A 16965-nucleotide genomic window follows, 5' to 3' on the forward strand; every position below is an offset into this window, starting at 1 on the left:
TTTCTGCTGGACGTGTGTCCTATCTTTTTAAGTAGTTGATATCAATCACAGTGTGATCGTTTCGTAATGGTTTATCATGCTTACGATGCACACCCATTATTTGACATGTTTCATGCGTCTCTGGTTATACTGACAGATGCTGGCTGGGCTGTAGAAGGTGTGAGTCACAGAGCTTAGTGCATACGTTCATGGAACTTGCTTTCATGGGAATTCCTTGATATTGCTTTTAGGTTATTTGTCTTCTCATCAAGTTGGATTGAAACACACAAGGGCCACTTGGTGGAGGTCATGCACCCGGCTTTCTGCAGACTTAGGGAATTGAAGCCTGAGCTCGTCTCTCATTGAGTGTTCTTTTTTTTTTTTTTTTACCCTCCCTGCAAACCCTTGTCTTCTCATCAGCTCAGACGCCTTTGATTTGTTGGAAGCATCCACACCTGTATCTCTGACCTAAATCACATCAGTTTGCATCTGCTGTGCCATCCGGACCACATCTTGGTAAAAGCTCCAGGAGGACTTTTTTCTCCCCACTAGAGTAAATTGCGCTGGCAGAGTATACAGAGTAAGTGTATTTACTCTAAAGCGATGGTTCTCAACTAGGCATAACTTTGCCCCTCCTCCCAAGAATATTGGGCAATATCTAGAGACATTTTGATTGTCATAACTGGGAAGAGTTTGATTGGCATCCAGTGGGTGGAGGCCAGAGATGGTGCTCAACATTCTACAATGCACAGAATAGCCCCGCAGGACAAAGAATTATCCAACCTCAAATGTTAGCAGTGCCCAGGTTGAGAGACCGTGTTCTAAAGGAGATGACACTTTGGCAAACATGACACCAGGCTAAATCTCTTCCAAGCTCTCTTGATGTTTGATTCATAATTTAAAGTCTTGACTTCTATTAAAAATTGCACCTTAATATTAAAGTTCGTATAAAACTCCTCTGTGATGGATAAATTTCTTCATACAGTCTCTTCTCTAATACATACTTTGAAGAACATAATCCATAGGTTGGATCCAGTAAAGCCAGGGAGTGAAAGTAGGAAGAATGTTAAAGTAAATATACGTGATATTGATCCTGCACCTGAAAGGTGAGCTCAGCTATTGTCCGGCTCTAGTTGAGGCAGCTTTATCCAGGGAGCAGTCTCGTGTCTGTATTAATTTCCTAGGGCTGGTATAACAAATTGCCACCAACAGGATGGCTTAAAACAGCAAAAATTTACTCTCTCACAGTTTTGGAGGCCAGAAGTCAAAAATCAAAGTCTTGGCAGGGCCACGCTCTCCTGAAGGCTCTAGGAGAGGATCCTTCCTGCCTCTTCCAGCTTCTAGTGGCTGCTGGCAATTCTTGGCGTCCCTTGACTTGTGGCAGCATCACTCCAGTCTCTGCCTCTGTCAGTACATAGCCTTCTTCCCTGTGTGTCTGTGTCTCCAAATCTCCTCTCCTTATAAGGACACCAGTCACTGGACTTAGGGCTCACCCTACTCCAGTACAACCTCATCTTGATCACATCTACAAAGACTGTATTTCCGAACGAGGTCTCGTTTACAAGTACCAGACGTTAGGACTTGAACATATCTTTTTGGAGGGCACAATTCAGCCCACAACATTCAATAGCCAAGACACGTGAGGCACTTTGCTTCTGCATACCCCAGAAGCTTTCTCCTCTCAAGGCTTAGTTGCTGTCCGCTGGTACCTGGTGATGGCGTTTTCGTTTCTGAGTCGGATTGCTGACAGCACAGCTGTCTTGGTGCTTGCCCGTCTTCACCACTTTCTTTACCTTCCTGTGTCTTTTTTCCTCCTTTCGTTATTTTCCCATCAATTTCCTTGTCTGCCTGATTTTACCACTGGTGGCTAGTCATACCCCACTTTCCTTTCTGGTAAAGATGCCCACCCCCTTCACTGAGCATAGTGTCTGAGTCGTCGGATCCTCCTGGCAGTATTCATGTGCTGCCAGTTGCTCAGGAGCGCCTTCTGAACTGCAAGAGATATTTTCTTCTAAGTGCTTAAATGCCAGGAGTCCTTGGGGGAATCTGATACTTGTAGAAAAGTGGGTTTTAGGTGGTAAAACTCTGCTACATTAATAGCTCAGGGAGATGGCGGTTGGGATTGTTTCATCTTCGGATGTTATCATTTTGGTTTGTAATTTATTTATGAACAATAGCCTTTGGGGAGCCCGAAGGCAAAAGATAGTAAGAAGGCATTATGTAGAGAGCAGAGAGTGGAGTTGCCAATTGAGGAAAGAAAAACGCTGGGCCACAAAACCTTTTAATTAGGCAATGCAGTAGAGTCTTTGAGAAGAGGTGTAGGATACGGGATCACTCCCACCCTCAGTCAGCGCTGAAGATCTCACAACCTCAGTCTTCATCTAACCCTGAAGTTGCTGGAAAGATGCTCAAGCAGAAATAAAAATGACCACCAATGCTAGAGGCAAAGATTGGCAGTCAAGTTGTGTTCTGTTGATGGAACCAAAAGCTTTTAGTTGGTTGTAGGAAAGCTGCTTAAGGATGTGAAAGAGACACTCTAAACATGCATAAGTCACGCCATGAAGAGCTGACGAATGCTTGACCATTGATCCCAATGCTGTGCAGAAGCAGGTGGTTGGAGGTGAAAGAAGTGGGCTGATTTTCCTCTAGATTCCCACCAGGTCAGCATTTCCCGCAACTTGGGGTTTCACACACAGGGTCCTTCAAGAGATGGTTTCCTAGCTCCTATTTTTGCCCCCTTGAAATATTGACAGGTCACTTCTCAATAGGAACACTACTCTTATCCATTTTGTTTCAGCTTGCTGCTCCCCTTTTCTCCCTGCCTAAATCCTTATCCCCCTTCCATGCTTTATTTCCTTCCCTAGCATAATCGCTTTCATATATAGTGTATATTTACTCATTGATCTTCTCAATTATATGTCTCCCCTCCCTAGAATATCAACTCAATGAGGGGAGGGGGTCTTGTCCCTTTGTGCACTGCTGTGTCTCCCATACCTGACACAGCCATGGACCACACCTATTTTACCAGCCCCAAAAATACACAGGCTTGTTATTATGTTGAGTGTGATTTTACAAGAGGGAACCAACTGATGTTGCAGCCATAAGGCATTTGTACAATGGGAATAGCAATATTTCGTGTGGTTATTGTTAATTAGTACCTGTGAAGTCCTAGAACAATGGCTAACCCAGAAAAACAGCTCAGGGATGTCCCCTCCGCGTACTGTGCCCTCCTGGCTGTGCTCGCTTGGATCCTTGGTGTCTTGCTACTAAAAGGAATTCATGTATTGTTTTCCATCAAATCTCAAAACAAATGAGCATGATATAGAACACTTTGTCAGTGTTCATTTTTCTGCCCCCCAGTTTTGGTGCTCAGTCTTTGCTTCTCTGTTAGGAAAACTATTAATGGAAGAGGAAAATAAAACAGGCAAAGGGAAACGGTAATTCTTATTTCAACAACTTGCATTTTCATACACTTATGTTTAAATATAGATTGTGTTCTTTAAAATTATTCTGATTTAATTTATCCCTATACTTAATTCAATTAAATATGTCAGAGGTTCCATAATTACATCATGACCTCAAGCTCTCAGTCAATTCACTCACTAATTTAATTGATTGTTTGGCTGTCTGGGCAGACTCATGCCCTGTGTGAGCACTTACTTCTTTTTCAAGGGCTATAATCTCGAAGGACTGTGCTATGGGTTATATGTTTGTGTTCCTCTGCAACTCATATGCCATATTTTCATTTTCACTTACCTCCAGGTATTTTTTGATTTCTCCTTTGATTTCTTCATTGACCCATTCATTGTTCAGTAGCATTTTGTTAATATCCATGTATTTGTGGCTTTTCTGATTTTCTCCCTGTAGTTGATTTCTAGTTTCACACCACTGTGGTCAGAAAAGGTACTTGGTATTGTTTCAATCTTCTTGAATTTATTGAGACTTGTTTTGTGGCCTAATATGTGATCTATCCTGGAGACTGTTCCATATGCATTCAAAAAAGAATGTGCATTCTGCAGTTTTTTGATGGACTGTTCTGTACATAGCTACTTAGTCCATCTGGTCGAATGTGTCATTTAAGACCAATGTTTCCTTATTGGTCTTCTGTTTGGATAATCTATCCATTGGTGTAAGTGGAGTGTTAAAGTCCCCTACTATTATTGTGTTGCTGTTTGTTTCTCCTTTTATGTCTGTTAATAATTGCTTTATATATTTAGGTGCTCCTATGTTGCATGTGTAGATATTTAAGAGTGTTATGTCCTCTTATTGGATTGTTCCCTTTATGATTATGTATTGCCCTTCTTTGTGTCTTGTTCCAGTTTTTGTTTTAAAGTCTACTTTGTCTGATATAAGTATTGCTACCCCAGCTTTCTTTCTTCTTCTTTTTTTAAAGATTGGCACATGAGCTAACATCTGTTGCCAATCTTTTTTTTCTTCTTCTTATCCTCAAAGCCCCCCAGTACACAGTACATAGGTATATATTCTAGTTGTAGGTCCTTTTAGTTTTGCTATGTGGGATGCCGCCTCAGCATGGCTTGATGAGCATTGCTAGATCCATGCCCAGGATCCAAACCTGTGAAACCCTCAGCTGCCAAAGCGGAGAGTGCGAACTTAACCACTTGGCCATGGGGCCAGCCCCTACTCTTTTTGTTGCCATTTGCATGCAGTATCTTTCTCCATCCCTTCACTTTCAGTTTGTGAATGTCTTTAGGTCTGAAATGTGTCTCTTGTATGGAGCATATATATGAGTCTTTTTCTTTTATCCAATTGGCCACCCTATGTCTTTTGATTGGAGCATTTAGTCCATTGACATTTAAAGTAGCTATTGATAAGAATGTACTTATTGTCATTTTGCTACTTTTTTTCTGGCTGTTTTAGTAGTTCTTCTCTGTGCCTTTCTTCTTCTCTTGCTCTCTTCCCTTATGGTTTGATGGTTTTCTTTAGTATTATGTTTGGGTTCCTTTCTCTTAATTTTTTGCCCTCTATAACTCATACATTGAAGCCCTAATCCCTAATGTGATGGTATTTGGAGATGGGGCCTTTGGGAGGGGATTAGGGTCAGATGAGACCATGGTGGGGGGCCCTCATGATGGGATTAGTGCCCTTATAAGAAGAGAGGCCAGAGAGCTCTCTCTATCTCTGCCATGTGAGGACACAGCAAGAAGGTCACATCTGCAAGCCAGGAAGAGGGTCCACACCAGAACCCCATCATGCTGGCACCCTGATCTCAGACTGCCAGTCTCCAGAACTATGAGGAAATAAATTTCTGTTGTTTCAATCACCCAGGCTATGGTATTTTGTTATGGCAGCTGAGCTGACTAAGGTAGATTGTAATATGGTGTTCTGCTTTCCTCTATCCAAGGGGCAAGTGTGACCCAATCCGATCTAAGTGGACACATTATCCCTGAAAGTGGATCTTGAACAGAGGGAAGAAAATAAAAATAGTTGGAGTTCATTCATTTGGGATGGAGGTCCCCTGACCAGGCCCCTCCTGCTGTGGGACATCCCTACTATTTCTACATTCTTGTCTCTAAGAGCTGCCCATGCTCCTGCCTGTTTCCAAGCCTGAGTTTCCAATCTCCCCAACTGATACTGTGAGCTCTTGATGTCCTTCCAATAAATGCACCCTCCTTGTGTAAGTTAGACAGAATTCAGAATTCTGTTGCTTACTACCCAAGAATCCCGATCAATATATCTACTTACTATGCCAGTTAATGAGTAAGCCTACATACTTTATCAGTTCTCCCTTTATAAGGTATTTTAGTTACATTTTTATGCTTATCATTGGTTAATAGACTTCTGAGATGAAGTTGATTATTTGATGACTTTTGACATATTTGAGTCATTGATTATATCTTGATGGAGTAACTCAAATATGTTCCTAACTAAAATTTTATTCGTAAAGGAATATTTGAATAAATCATCAGAGTCATCCTTCCCTGTGTCGGGTTGCTCATTTTATTTGGGGGAGGGGAGCATGGGGAATGGTAGGATGGAGAAATGGTACGTAAGTAAGCTTATGCATAGGTTAGCATTAATAGGTATTGGATGCTTTCAGCTTTGCTATAGATTTTAAAACTAATAACAATTTGTATAAATGAGTCTGAAGCTACACATTACTTTATGGTTAGGAAATTCTGAAAGATCCATGGTATTGACTTTCACTGAGACTATACAATTGGAAAAAATGAGGTGATTTAAGATAAGAATTGATTTACATAAATATTTATCATCGCTTTTATTCCCATGGAGAAGGGCTACTCATGTATTACTTATATTTTCATTTCAACAAGCCCTAGTAGACATTCAACCTTCACGTCATACAAAAAAGGATTGTAGCAAGTTGGATATCAAGCGAGAGTGGTTGATGTTTCAGTCCCAAAGATTGGCTGGGCCGAGAATTGTTGAGGTGTTTGGAGCAAAGTAGATGTTTATTCAATTAATTAACTCAATAAATAATTATTGTGCCAGCTCTGCTGCTGCTGCTGTGCTTTTTACTAGGCATACAGTGTACAATATGGCCCTTTGCCACCAAAGAGGATATTGTCTAAAAGAAGACATAGAGGTATAGAAATAAGAACAAGAAATCATAGGCACCAAAAGGCATCTGAGAGGCTGCTCAAGTGGAAGGAAGGTGGGGAATATCCAGGAAAGGTTTTAGAGGAAGTCTGAGTGTGTGTGTCTGTGTGTGTAATAATTCCGGGTAGAGATCACAGTGTAAGGAAAGTTTATAGGCAGGACAGGTTGGTAAATGCAAGAAGTTCAGTGTGAAGCAAATATTTGGTGTGAGGAGAGATGAAAAGAAAATCACGGCTGGAGAGGCAGGCCCTGTATGCCAGGGCTATGCATTGGAAATTGATCCACCAGGTACACAGAGAGCAATTAAAATGTTTAAGTGGTGGATTGAAATGATTAGATTTTTGTTTTAGAAAAGTCACTTTGATAGATGACAGGATCCCTGATGAGAAAAAGGAAAACTGGAATCCTAATGATCCACTAAGAGATGGCTCTGGTGATTGTTGGGAACGTGGTGGTCTCTTGAGTGAAGGCAATGGCAATGAGGATGAGAAAGGAGGAGAAGGAAGAGGAGAGACATTAATGAGAAAAATTTGACCTCACTTGATCCTGATTTGAATTGAGGTTTGGAGTTGGTTGCACAAGAAAAGGGTGAGGCAAGACTGACCACCAGGGTTGGGTCTTGGGTAGATAGTGATGCATTCATTAGTACAGAGAAACAAAGCAAGACTGTGGATAGGAAGGAGGGTAAGAAGGTCAATGTTAGATGTATTAAATTTGAGATGCTTAAGGGACATTCACATAAATGACCAGGAAGCAACTGGACATTGAAGTCAGGAGCCCAGCAGGGGGTCTGGCCTAGATGTGTCCTTCTGAGATCTCCCAGCATACAGGGAGAGTCAACAATATAAAGTGAATGCAATTGTCCAAGGAGAGAATGTGGAGTCAAGAGATGTCACCATTTGTGGGTGGGCATGAAGAGACTAACACACAAAGGAGATGGAGAGGAAGTGGTTAAGGGGGGCACCACGAGAAAATGTACCTTGAGACCAAAGGAAGAGGGGCTTCAGGGAGGAAGTAGTCAGAAGCATCAAGTGCCATAGAGAGGGTCATAAGGATTTCAACTGTTATTATGTGTTGCTTTGGAATAAGGATAAGTAAACTGTTATGAGTTATTTAGGCTGAGGATGCTAATCTTTAAATCAGTTATTGTAAAGAGGAGTAAAACTCCAGGGCCCATCTCTGAGTGGCCAAATGTGCCTTTGCTGCGGTAGTTTATTCTGCCCCTCTCAGCTCCATGTTATGCCACCAGGATATAATGGAGCTCATGACTGAGATGGTCCTTTCTCCCTCCAGCACAGGATTTCTCAACCTCAGCACCAACAACATTTTGGACCAGGTACTTCTTTGTCGTGGAGGGATGTCCTGTGCACTGTAGAAGGTTTAGTGACATCCCTGACCTTTACCCCCCCCCCCAGATGCCAGCACCACCACCCCTTCCCCTATGTTGTGACAACCAACAATTTCTCCAGGCAACGCCAAATGTCCCTTGGGGGGTAAAATTGCCCCAGTTGAGAGCCATTGCTCTAGGTCTGTAGCAAGGGAGATCAAGCTGCACCTTCTGAAACATTGTCAAGATAGGATCACAGAACGCAGAAACTGATTTTAGATGAAAACTGACTCAGCCATAAAGCTGTCTCAGGAAAGATGCGTGTGGTGATGGAAGCCAAATAAACAAGCAATATAGATCTTAACTGTTTGAGTAAAACAGATATTTTTTCTGAGGCAATGAACAAAGTGTCTGTAGAAGGACAATACAAAACTGTAAAAGTCAACAATAAAAAAAATTGTGCACAGTCACATCCACATGTTCTTGTAGACCAAGCATGGAGAAGCAAGAGCTCATGGCCGTAACCATTTATTGTGGGCCAGCGGTGAGCAGGAGCCATCTGTCCGCTTGATAACAGGCCTCATAGATCTTCAGGAGTTGATTACACTACCAGCTCAGAGTCATGAGATTCTTGCTCTCTCTCACTTCTGCTTTCCTCAAAGCAAACCATTCAGGTGCCCTTAGCTCTTAAAGAAGAAACAACATTTTCCCCTGTCTATTTGGTTTGCTTTTCTGCTTTCCAGAATCTGGGCGATATTCATGGTTAATAGCAGACTTATTTTCTCTTGCTTACTCTCATAAACCAATGGCATGAATAAAACCCCTAGTGAGGATTTTCCTTCTCTACTGAGTATTGAGTTGTGGCGCACACTCAAGTTTTGGTGAGTGTCGTAATTCATTGGTTCATTCAGTTAGTCAACAAGAAATTGTCACATGTCTGCTGCATGTGAGGCACTGCGCTACTCAATGGAGAGAGTGGATGACACTACAGATAAAATGGTTGCCCTCCATTTTGTTCAACTTGGGGAGAGAGACAATAAACAAGTCAAATATAAAAAAAGATTAAATAAATACAAATTTTGATCATTGTTATGTAGAAAATAGAGTAGTGAGATGGTAATTGGAACGGGATGAGATCAGAGGCCTGGTTTAGATGAGATGGTCAGGGAAGGTGGAGCTGAGGAGATGGCATTTGGTCTGTGCCTAAAGGATGAGATTCAGTCAAGCATTTAAAGAGCTGGAGAAAGGTAAAGAATCTTCCAACAACAGGAAGACAACAGGCTAGTGAGCAAGGTGCTGAGTGGAGGGAAAGAAGACTAGAGAGGGAGGCGGGTGCCAGACACAAAGGCCTTTCTGCATCTGAAGTCTAGTCTCAACACAGTAAAGGGTTAAGATAGAGACGGGAGAAGATTGTGTGTCTAAGTTTTTATGATATCATTTTGCGTACTGTGTGTAATGTGCGTGGGAAAGAATAAGAGTAGAAGCAGAAAGAACAGTGAGGCCCCAGGCTCAGCCCAATGATCAAGGATGGTGGCATGGCTGAGGGTGGTGGGAGTGGAGACAGAAAGGTGAACTGATTTGAGATGTGTGTTGGGTATAGAACCTACGGGATGTGGTAAGCAGAATAATGAACCGTGAGGATGCCTATGCCCAATCCCCAGAACCTGTGACTATGTTACCTCACGTGGAGAAAGGGACTTTGCAGACGGGATTAAGGGTACAGACCTTGAGATGAGGAGATTTTCCTGGATGACCCAAGTGGGTCCAGTCTAACGGATCCTTCAAAGCAGAGGATTTTCCTCAGCTGAATCAGAGAGATGCATGGAAGAAGAAGAGATTCAAAGCATGAGAGGGACTCCACCCACCGTTGCTGGCTTTGAAGATGGAGGAAGGGTGCTGTGAGACAAGGAGTGTGGATGGACTCTAGAAACTGGGATAGGCTCTCAGCTGGCAGCCAGAAGGAAATGGGCTCTCAGTCCTGCAACTGCAAGGAAGACAAGTCTGCCAACAACCTGAATGAGCAAGGAAGTGGGCTCTCCCCTAGAGGCTCCCAAAGGAGCAGGGCCCTGCTCACACCTTAGCTTTAGCCCAGGGAGACTCATGTCAAACTTTCAGCCTCCACAACTGTAAGATAATACATTTGTGTTGTTTGAGACACACGTTTGTGGTAATAGGAATACTAATAAGAAATTAATATGTGGAATAGGAAACTAGTAGTTTCCTATTAGAAGCAACAGGAAACTAATACGTGGGGCTTGGTGGCTGATTGGATAGGGAGGGTAGGAAGACCACAGAGTGGACTTCTAGGTTTCTAGCTTGGTTAATCAGTGGTCAATGATGCCATATACCAGGGTGCGCAAAACTCAGAGAGAAGCAGACTATGGAGAGTGGAAACTAGTCTGATGTTTTGGTCATATTAAGTTTGAAATGCTCACAAGATGTTTAAGTCGAGGTACCAAGCAGGCCATTGGTTATGTGAGTATGGTGTGCAGAAGAGAAGTCTGAACTAATGATAAACTTTCGGACTAGAAAGAGCACCGGTAGTATGTACAAACGGGGGTCTAACTGAGCAGACCTAAGAAAAGAATGTAGAAGGAGAAGCAAGACTTAATTCCAATTCCAGGACACTGCAACATTCAGAGGTTGGGTAGAGAAGGAGCAGGAGACAGCAGAGGTAACAGAGAAGGAGCCCCTGTGTCCTAGGGAGAAAACCAGGAGAGCCCAGCATCAGAAAGTCAAGAGAAGAGTATGAACTCTAAAGGAGGAAGGAACTGTGCCTAACACTGCTGAGAGGGCCCCATCCTGTGGGAGGGTGGCAGGGAAGAGCCACTGAATTTGGCACTGTGCGGTGGATCACGGACCTTGGGAAGACCACATTGGTAGAGTGGTGAGAACAGATTGGACCAGGAGGAAGAGGTGCGGAGGGGATGAGAGGATTAAGTTCAGTCAGAGAGTCATACAACTTGTTTAACAGGAGAAGATGAGCAAAGAATGGAGAGGCCTCAGCTGGAGGTGGATACGGGGTAAAGAGGTGCCTTTCAAAGACAGATCAAGTTTGCGTACTGATATGACTGATCAGTAGGGAGGGAGAAGTTGATGTTGCGGAGGGAGAGAGAGAGATTGAGAATAAGCAAGGAGGAGAGTATGTGAGAAGCGAACAGGGGATGGGACCCAGTGCCCAAGCAGAGGAATTCACCGGCTTTGTTCACTGTAGTAAGAAAGAAAGCAGGGAAGATGGATGGAGACGCTGGTATGTCTGTAGACTTTTAGTGGGAGGATGAGGAAGAATAAAAGTTCCTGGCAGCACAGCAGGCTGGCCTTTCTACATTAGTATCTCCTTAACGACAACTTGGGAGTAATAACCCCAAAAATTCAGACGTGGGGAGAGTAATGGCTCTGTGTCACATCGATCCAAATGGCATTTTCATGATTGTACTAGACATGTTTATGACATCTGTAAGAAGAAAGTCGAGAACGCTGAGCAGAATGACGTCTTTAGGAAGGGACGTTAGCATTTTTACTGACAACAGTAACTGCCATACTTGCCTCTCCTCCCCTCCTGGGCCTTGTGCTTCTTCTAGGCATTTTATTATAAAGCACCTGAGAGGTGGACCAGCAAGCCAGTCAAGGGACTAGGCTCTTTGAGTTGTTATCCCAGGAGAGGCAAGGGCATCTTTCTGGGTCAAACCACTTGTTCTTCCCAGGTGGATTTGAAACTAGAGATAGTTATTATTCAGCTGATATGATAGTGTTAAAGGGGATGGCTTGGATTCTAGAGGTGTTTTTTTTCCTGAGACAGGTTAACTGGACCGTCCGGAATGGTTGGTACCATGCATGGTCTTGAGGGGTCCACAAGGAGAAAGAAAATACTAGAATTTCTATGATAGTAACTTTTATATCATTCTTTTAAAATTTTTGTATACTGTAGTACATGCAAAATATTAGTACAATAATATCTAGTGAAGTTTATGGCTAAACCAAACTCCGTATAGTGGTGGCTGTGCTCAAAACATTTATCCTGAAGGAGGAAAGTTGCCACAGTGTGTGGACCACTAGTCTAAACGGCTGAGCCAACTGACTCGCACATTTTTCCACTCCTTTTTTTCAAGCTCAGAAATTGTGGCTGACCTTACGTTGAGAGGTGATTCTTTAACAACCCCAAACACGCACTCCTGTGCCTGGTGGTTGTGGGACAGTAGAGAAGTGGATTTTCATCTCTGCTACCTTTGTTGGTGGCTCCCTTCCAAGACTCCCGCCTGATGGACTTGGATCACAGAGGACCTTCACCGAGACTGGAGATACCTTGCCCACCTTCTGAGCTGAGCCATGAGGGGCTGGACCCTGGAGGAAGGAGGAGAGGATTGAGGGGAACCCTTCAAGAGAGGGAGAAGGGACGTCCCTCCCCTGTCCTGGAGGGTGGTGGGAAGGATCACGGACACGGAGAGGACACTCGTCTTCCAGGCTGAAGTCCTGATGGAGAGAAAAGTGGAGGCAGAGAGCCAGAAGGACATCTGCATGGCTCCCCAAGGGGCGTCCCCGGTCAGCATCTAGAAGGCTGGTAGCTGGAGAGGGCACTTGTGGCTCTGCTCTTGGTGCCTTGATTTGTACAGAGAGTGAGAGCAGAGGCTGTGGACCAGCAGAGAATTGGGACCAGATAATGAGGCTGCAAAAGTTTCCGATTTGGCAAACAGCACAAACAACAAGGACCACTGACCTGATCAGTCAGTCCCAGCACAGGACCTAAGGAGCAGACGGGACCAGTGGACTTCGTGGGCTCTGTGCCAGGCTATGCCAGCCAGCCTCCCCCAGAGGGTGATGGTAGCACCAGGCTGCCAATCTGAAAACCTGAGTCTTCACCTAAAGGGGAGGGAGCCATCTCACTGATTGAAAACAGAAAACACTGGACGCTTGTTTGGCATGTTTAAAGCTTATCGCCTTGTGCCTCTCCCCAGCTCACAGGGATGATATAACAGTTCTAGAAAAGGAAGAATGTTTGCACCTCTGCATAGCGTTTGAGCTACGATGATGATCCCACAAGATTAATACTGTGTATTAAGTAACATATGTGATGTTATATATTCCTACAGGTGCCTTTCTTTACTGACTGGCCCGGAGAGATGGCTTCTCTGCAGCAGCTGCCCAGAGGTGGGGGAGCTGGCATGCATGGTGCGTGGCTGGGTGCCTTAGGGAGACACTGCATATTCCCAGGGCCCTGCTCCTCAGCACGGCCATTCGTGAAAAGAAGTTATCAATATCCCACCCACCTAAACTCAAGGGGCCGCATCCAATGACTTCTCAACGGTAGCGGCTAGTAGCCATCATGCCTTCCTCTGTGCCAGGCACTGTTCTGCATCGATGCTCAGAACAACCCCTGGAGGGGTAAACTTATCTGAAAGACAAGGAACGGAGCCCAGGTGGTCATGATTTGCTCCCAGCTAGTAAGTGGTGGACTCGGGGTTTGGTTTCATTGAGGCTGTCTCCACAGCCGGCATCCTGAGGCACGTGCTCTAACGCCTCATGCATTCCAGACAGCTTGCAGGCCCACACACAGTGATTCTGGACTCACACAGCCCCATACGTTAGGACATCTACACTTACATGATGATCCAAGGAGTTTCTGATGTCTGGGAAGAAGCGTTCTGCCCACTTGGATTTTTGAGATCGTGGTCTTGACTTTTCATTTCATTTACATGTGTGCACCTATTTGCAGGTAATTTCTACAAGCTAAACTATCCTGTCATGTATTTGAAGGATATAAACAAAGGAGCTTGTGGCTTTGCTTCTGCCTTAATGCTCAAAGGAAGGAGATTAGTAAGTGAGTGCACTGGCTTCACTTACCTGCATTAGGAATGGTTTTTTTTTTTTTGCTGAAGAAGATTGGCCCTGAGCTAACATCCATTGCCAATCTTCCCTTTTTTGCTTGAGGAAGATTGTCCCTGAGCTATCACCTGTGCCCATCTTCCTCTATTTTGTATGTGGGACGCCTGCCACAGCATGGTTTGATGAGTGGTGTGTGGGTCAGTGCCCGGGATCTGAACTTGCCAACCCCAGACTGCTCAAGCGGAGCATATGAACTTAACCATTATGCTACTGGGCCAGCCCTAGGAGTGTTTTTGGGGAAGTATTTTCATGTAGCCATATGAAACCAAATAAGGAATTTGAAACAGTTTTTTATTTTAAATTAAGATATATGTTGCATCCCTTATTTGTTTCACTTTATTTACAATTGAGTTAGCTCAAAATAAAGTAGGTTTATTTGACTAAATGGCCTGTGTCAGTTGCCTTGATGAGTTTTTTCCTGTTTTTTATTTCGTTGTGATAGGAAGTACTAAGCCAGCAATAAGATAGGAAAGAAGACACACAGAGTTTCCAAAGATTATATGCATGGGTCCTTGGGCGAGGCCTCTTAGATGCGAGCTGGCTTGAGGTCATGAGCTTTCAAACTCAGTGATAAGCACTTAATAGCAGTCTTCTCTTCATGACAAGGATGAAATACAGAGTGGATTACACATGGTGAACTTGGGCAGGCCTGGGCCTGAGGCCATGTCTGACTCATGTCGATGATGTCCTTCCCCGGAGACTTGTACGGTCCTCTTGGCCCCTCTCTTTGACCTGGCTTGGTCCAGCCATTGCTGTAGTCACTCTCATAACATGCCACACATTGCCATTCATCCTTCTCTTTTCCTGTACTCCTTCAACTTCCATAAAAGAAATTAGCCGAGGTGGGGCCCTGCCTGGAGCCCCCAAAAGGCTCTGGGAGCAGAAAGCTCCAGCCCTTCTCAGTGGGTTATGTCTCCAGGCTGTGCATGGCTTCTTTAGGGATACATAATTAATCAAGGCCTAATAACTAGAATAACATAATCTGAAGCATTAAAAGTGGGACTCCTACTATTCGTTCTGTATAGGATGCATATAAACACCCTATTGTCCTCTTCAGCTTAGACTTAGTTGGGGAGAGTTGGCAATCCGAAAATACTCTCTAGGAGGGGCTTACGAGCAGGTACCTGGCTGCGTGGACAAAGGTACCAGGGGAGTTGTCTTGAAGCCGTGTTTGTATAGCAAGCACATTGGTTTTACTTAGATCATATGTTTATTTGGGTGGCTTGGAGAAATGCCCACTTGAACTACCCCTCGGCTTATGTCCTGATGGAGGCGAGAGGGTCCCTCCTAGAGAATTTGATGTGGGACAATTAAAGAAAAGCTATTATTTCAAAGCCTTCAGAAGTGCAGGCCCAAGGTTGATGACTTTGGTTTGGGACGTTCCCCCGATGGAGCTTTGTATGTATGCAAAGGTAGGCACCTGGTACCTACCCAGTCTGGAGGCGGAGTAGTTGAAACAGACTTTCAGTTTTCTGTTTTCACATGGAGGGTCAAGGAGTTTGTGGGCTCAGAGAGGAAGAGAGCTGAGGGCTGAGTCTAGACCCAGAGGGTGGGACCCGGCCACAAGGCAGAAAGTGTCAATGCTATCTGTTGCTTCGATGATATACTGTTGGGAAACAAAGCACCCAAACCTGGTAGCTTAGAATGACAACCATTTCATTATGTTCACAGACTGCAGGTCAGGCGATGCTTCTGCTCCACGAGGCATTGACTGGGGTCACTTGATGGGATTCAGCTGATTGCTGGTTTGGTCTAGAGGGCCCAAGAGGGCTTTGCTCACCCGCTGGTAGGCTGGGCTCGTGTCACCCTCTCTCCTTCTCCTGGGTCTTGGGGCCTCTCCACATGGTCTTTCCAAAAGAGCAGTTGGATGTCTTACATGGTGGCTCAGGCTCCAAGCACAAGTGCTCCAAGACATGGGAAATGGAAGCTGCCAGCTCTGGGCTGGAATCTGGCAGAGGACCACCTCCCCTGTATTTTGTTGGTCAAAGCAGTCACAGGCCCACCCAGATTCAGTGGGAGGGGACAGAGATGCCACCCCCATGGGAAGAATGTCAAAGACTGGCCATCTTTAATCTGCTGTATCTGCCATTCAGTTGAAGCTGGCTTTTGTCTAATACTGTGCTTTAGTCCATCTCTCTCTTCCCCAGTACTTAGCAAAGGTGAGCAGGAGAAGGAGAAGAGGCCGTGTTCTCATCTGGGATGCAGTGGCGTGGAGAGGAGGCTCGGCCTCAGTGGGGGGCCAGGAAGCCATGGGAACAGGCATTGAGAGAGAAGTGATCAGAAGACCCTAAGCACCTCAGGGATCTTCAGGAGTATTTGGGAGAGGTCTGGATGCCCCACAATATGTAAGATGGGGGTGGGCGTCATAAATTTGGATATTAGTAGAAGACTGGAGGGCTAGGGGATACCTTGCTCCTACAAAGAGGACAATAGCTATCACTTATCTTTTCTGCTTCTTCCCCGCCAGAAGGTGCACTTCACAAAAACAGGGATTATATCTGTCTTTTTCTCTGCCATGCCTCAAGCACTCAGCAAGTGCACAATTACTGTTTGTTGAATAAATATACAGCTGTGAGTTTATTGCGTGCTGTGTGCTATTTACTCTGTTGGGATTGTACATACACTACCACATTTAACCTCATGACAACACTGTGTTGTTAATATCCCTATTTGACAGGTAAAGATAATAACCTACCCATGATCCTTCAAATCTGGGCATGTCCAACTTCAAGCCTTCCAGCCAGTGAGGCACTTTGGCTCTCCATTTGTTACTGAAAGTTTGGTCTCTGATCCTGATGTCAATACAAATAACGAGAACAGAGCCTTGGGTGGAAAAGGAAAGGCTTCACTTTGCCAGGCAGAGGGAGCAAAGCAAGAGCCCGTGCCCCCAAAATTGTCTGCTCCCCATTAAGCAACAGGTAGGCATTTTTGTTTGGAGTTTTAGGTAGGGGAGGGGTCCGTGGCCTTCTTGGCAGCATTTTCCCATCGGCCTGTGTCTGGGGCTGCTTCCAGTGGAGAAGACAAAGGGTTTCTCAGATGAATGTCCTTGGCTGTTTGTCTCCATGGTGGAAGGTAGACTCTCATGTCAGGAAGGCGAGGAGTGGGGCCTGAGAAGCTTCAGTTTCTCCATATTCTCTGGACACTGGTTTCTCTGTAAAAGAACATCAAGGTTTGGGATTAGCCAGCACTTTACTGGGAGC

This window comes from Equus quagga, chromosome 21 (assembly GCF_021613505.1).
Source record: "Equus quagga isolate Etosha38 chromosome 21, UCLA_HA_Equagga_1.0, whole genome shotgun sequence".
Taxonomy (NCBI): domain Eukaryota; kingdom Metazoa; phylum Chordata; class Mammalia; order Perissodactyla; family Equidae; genus Equus; species Equus quagga.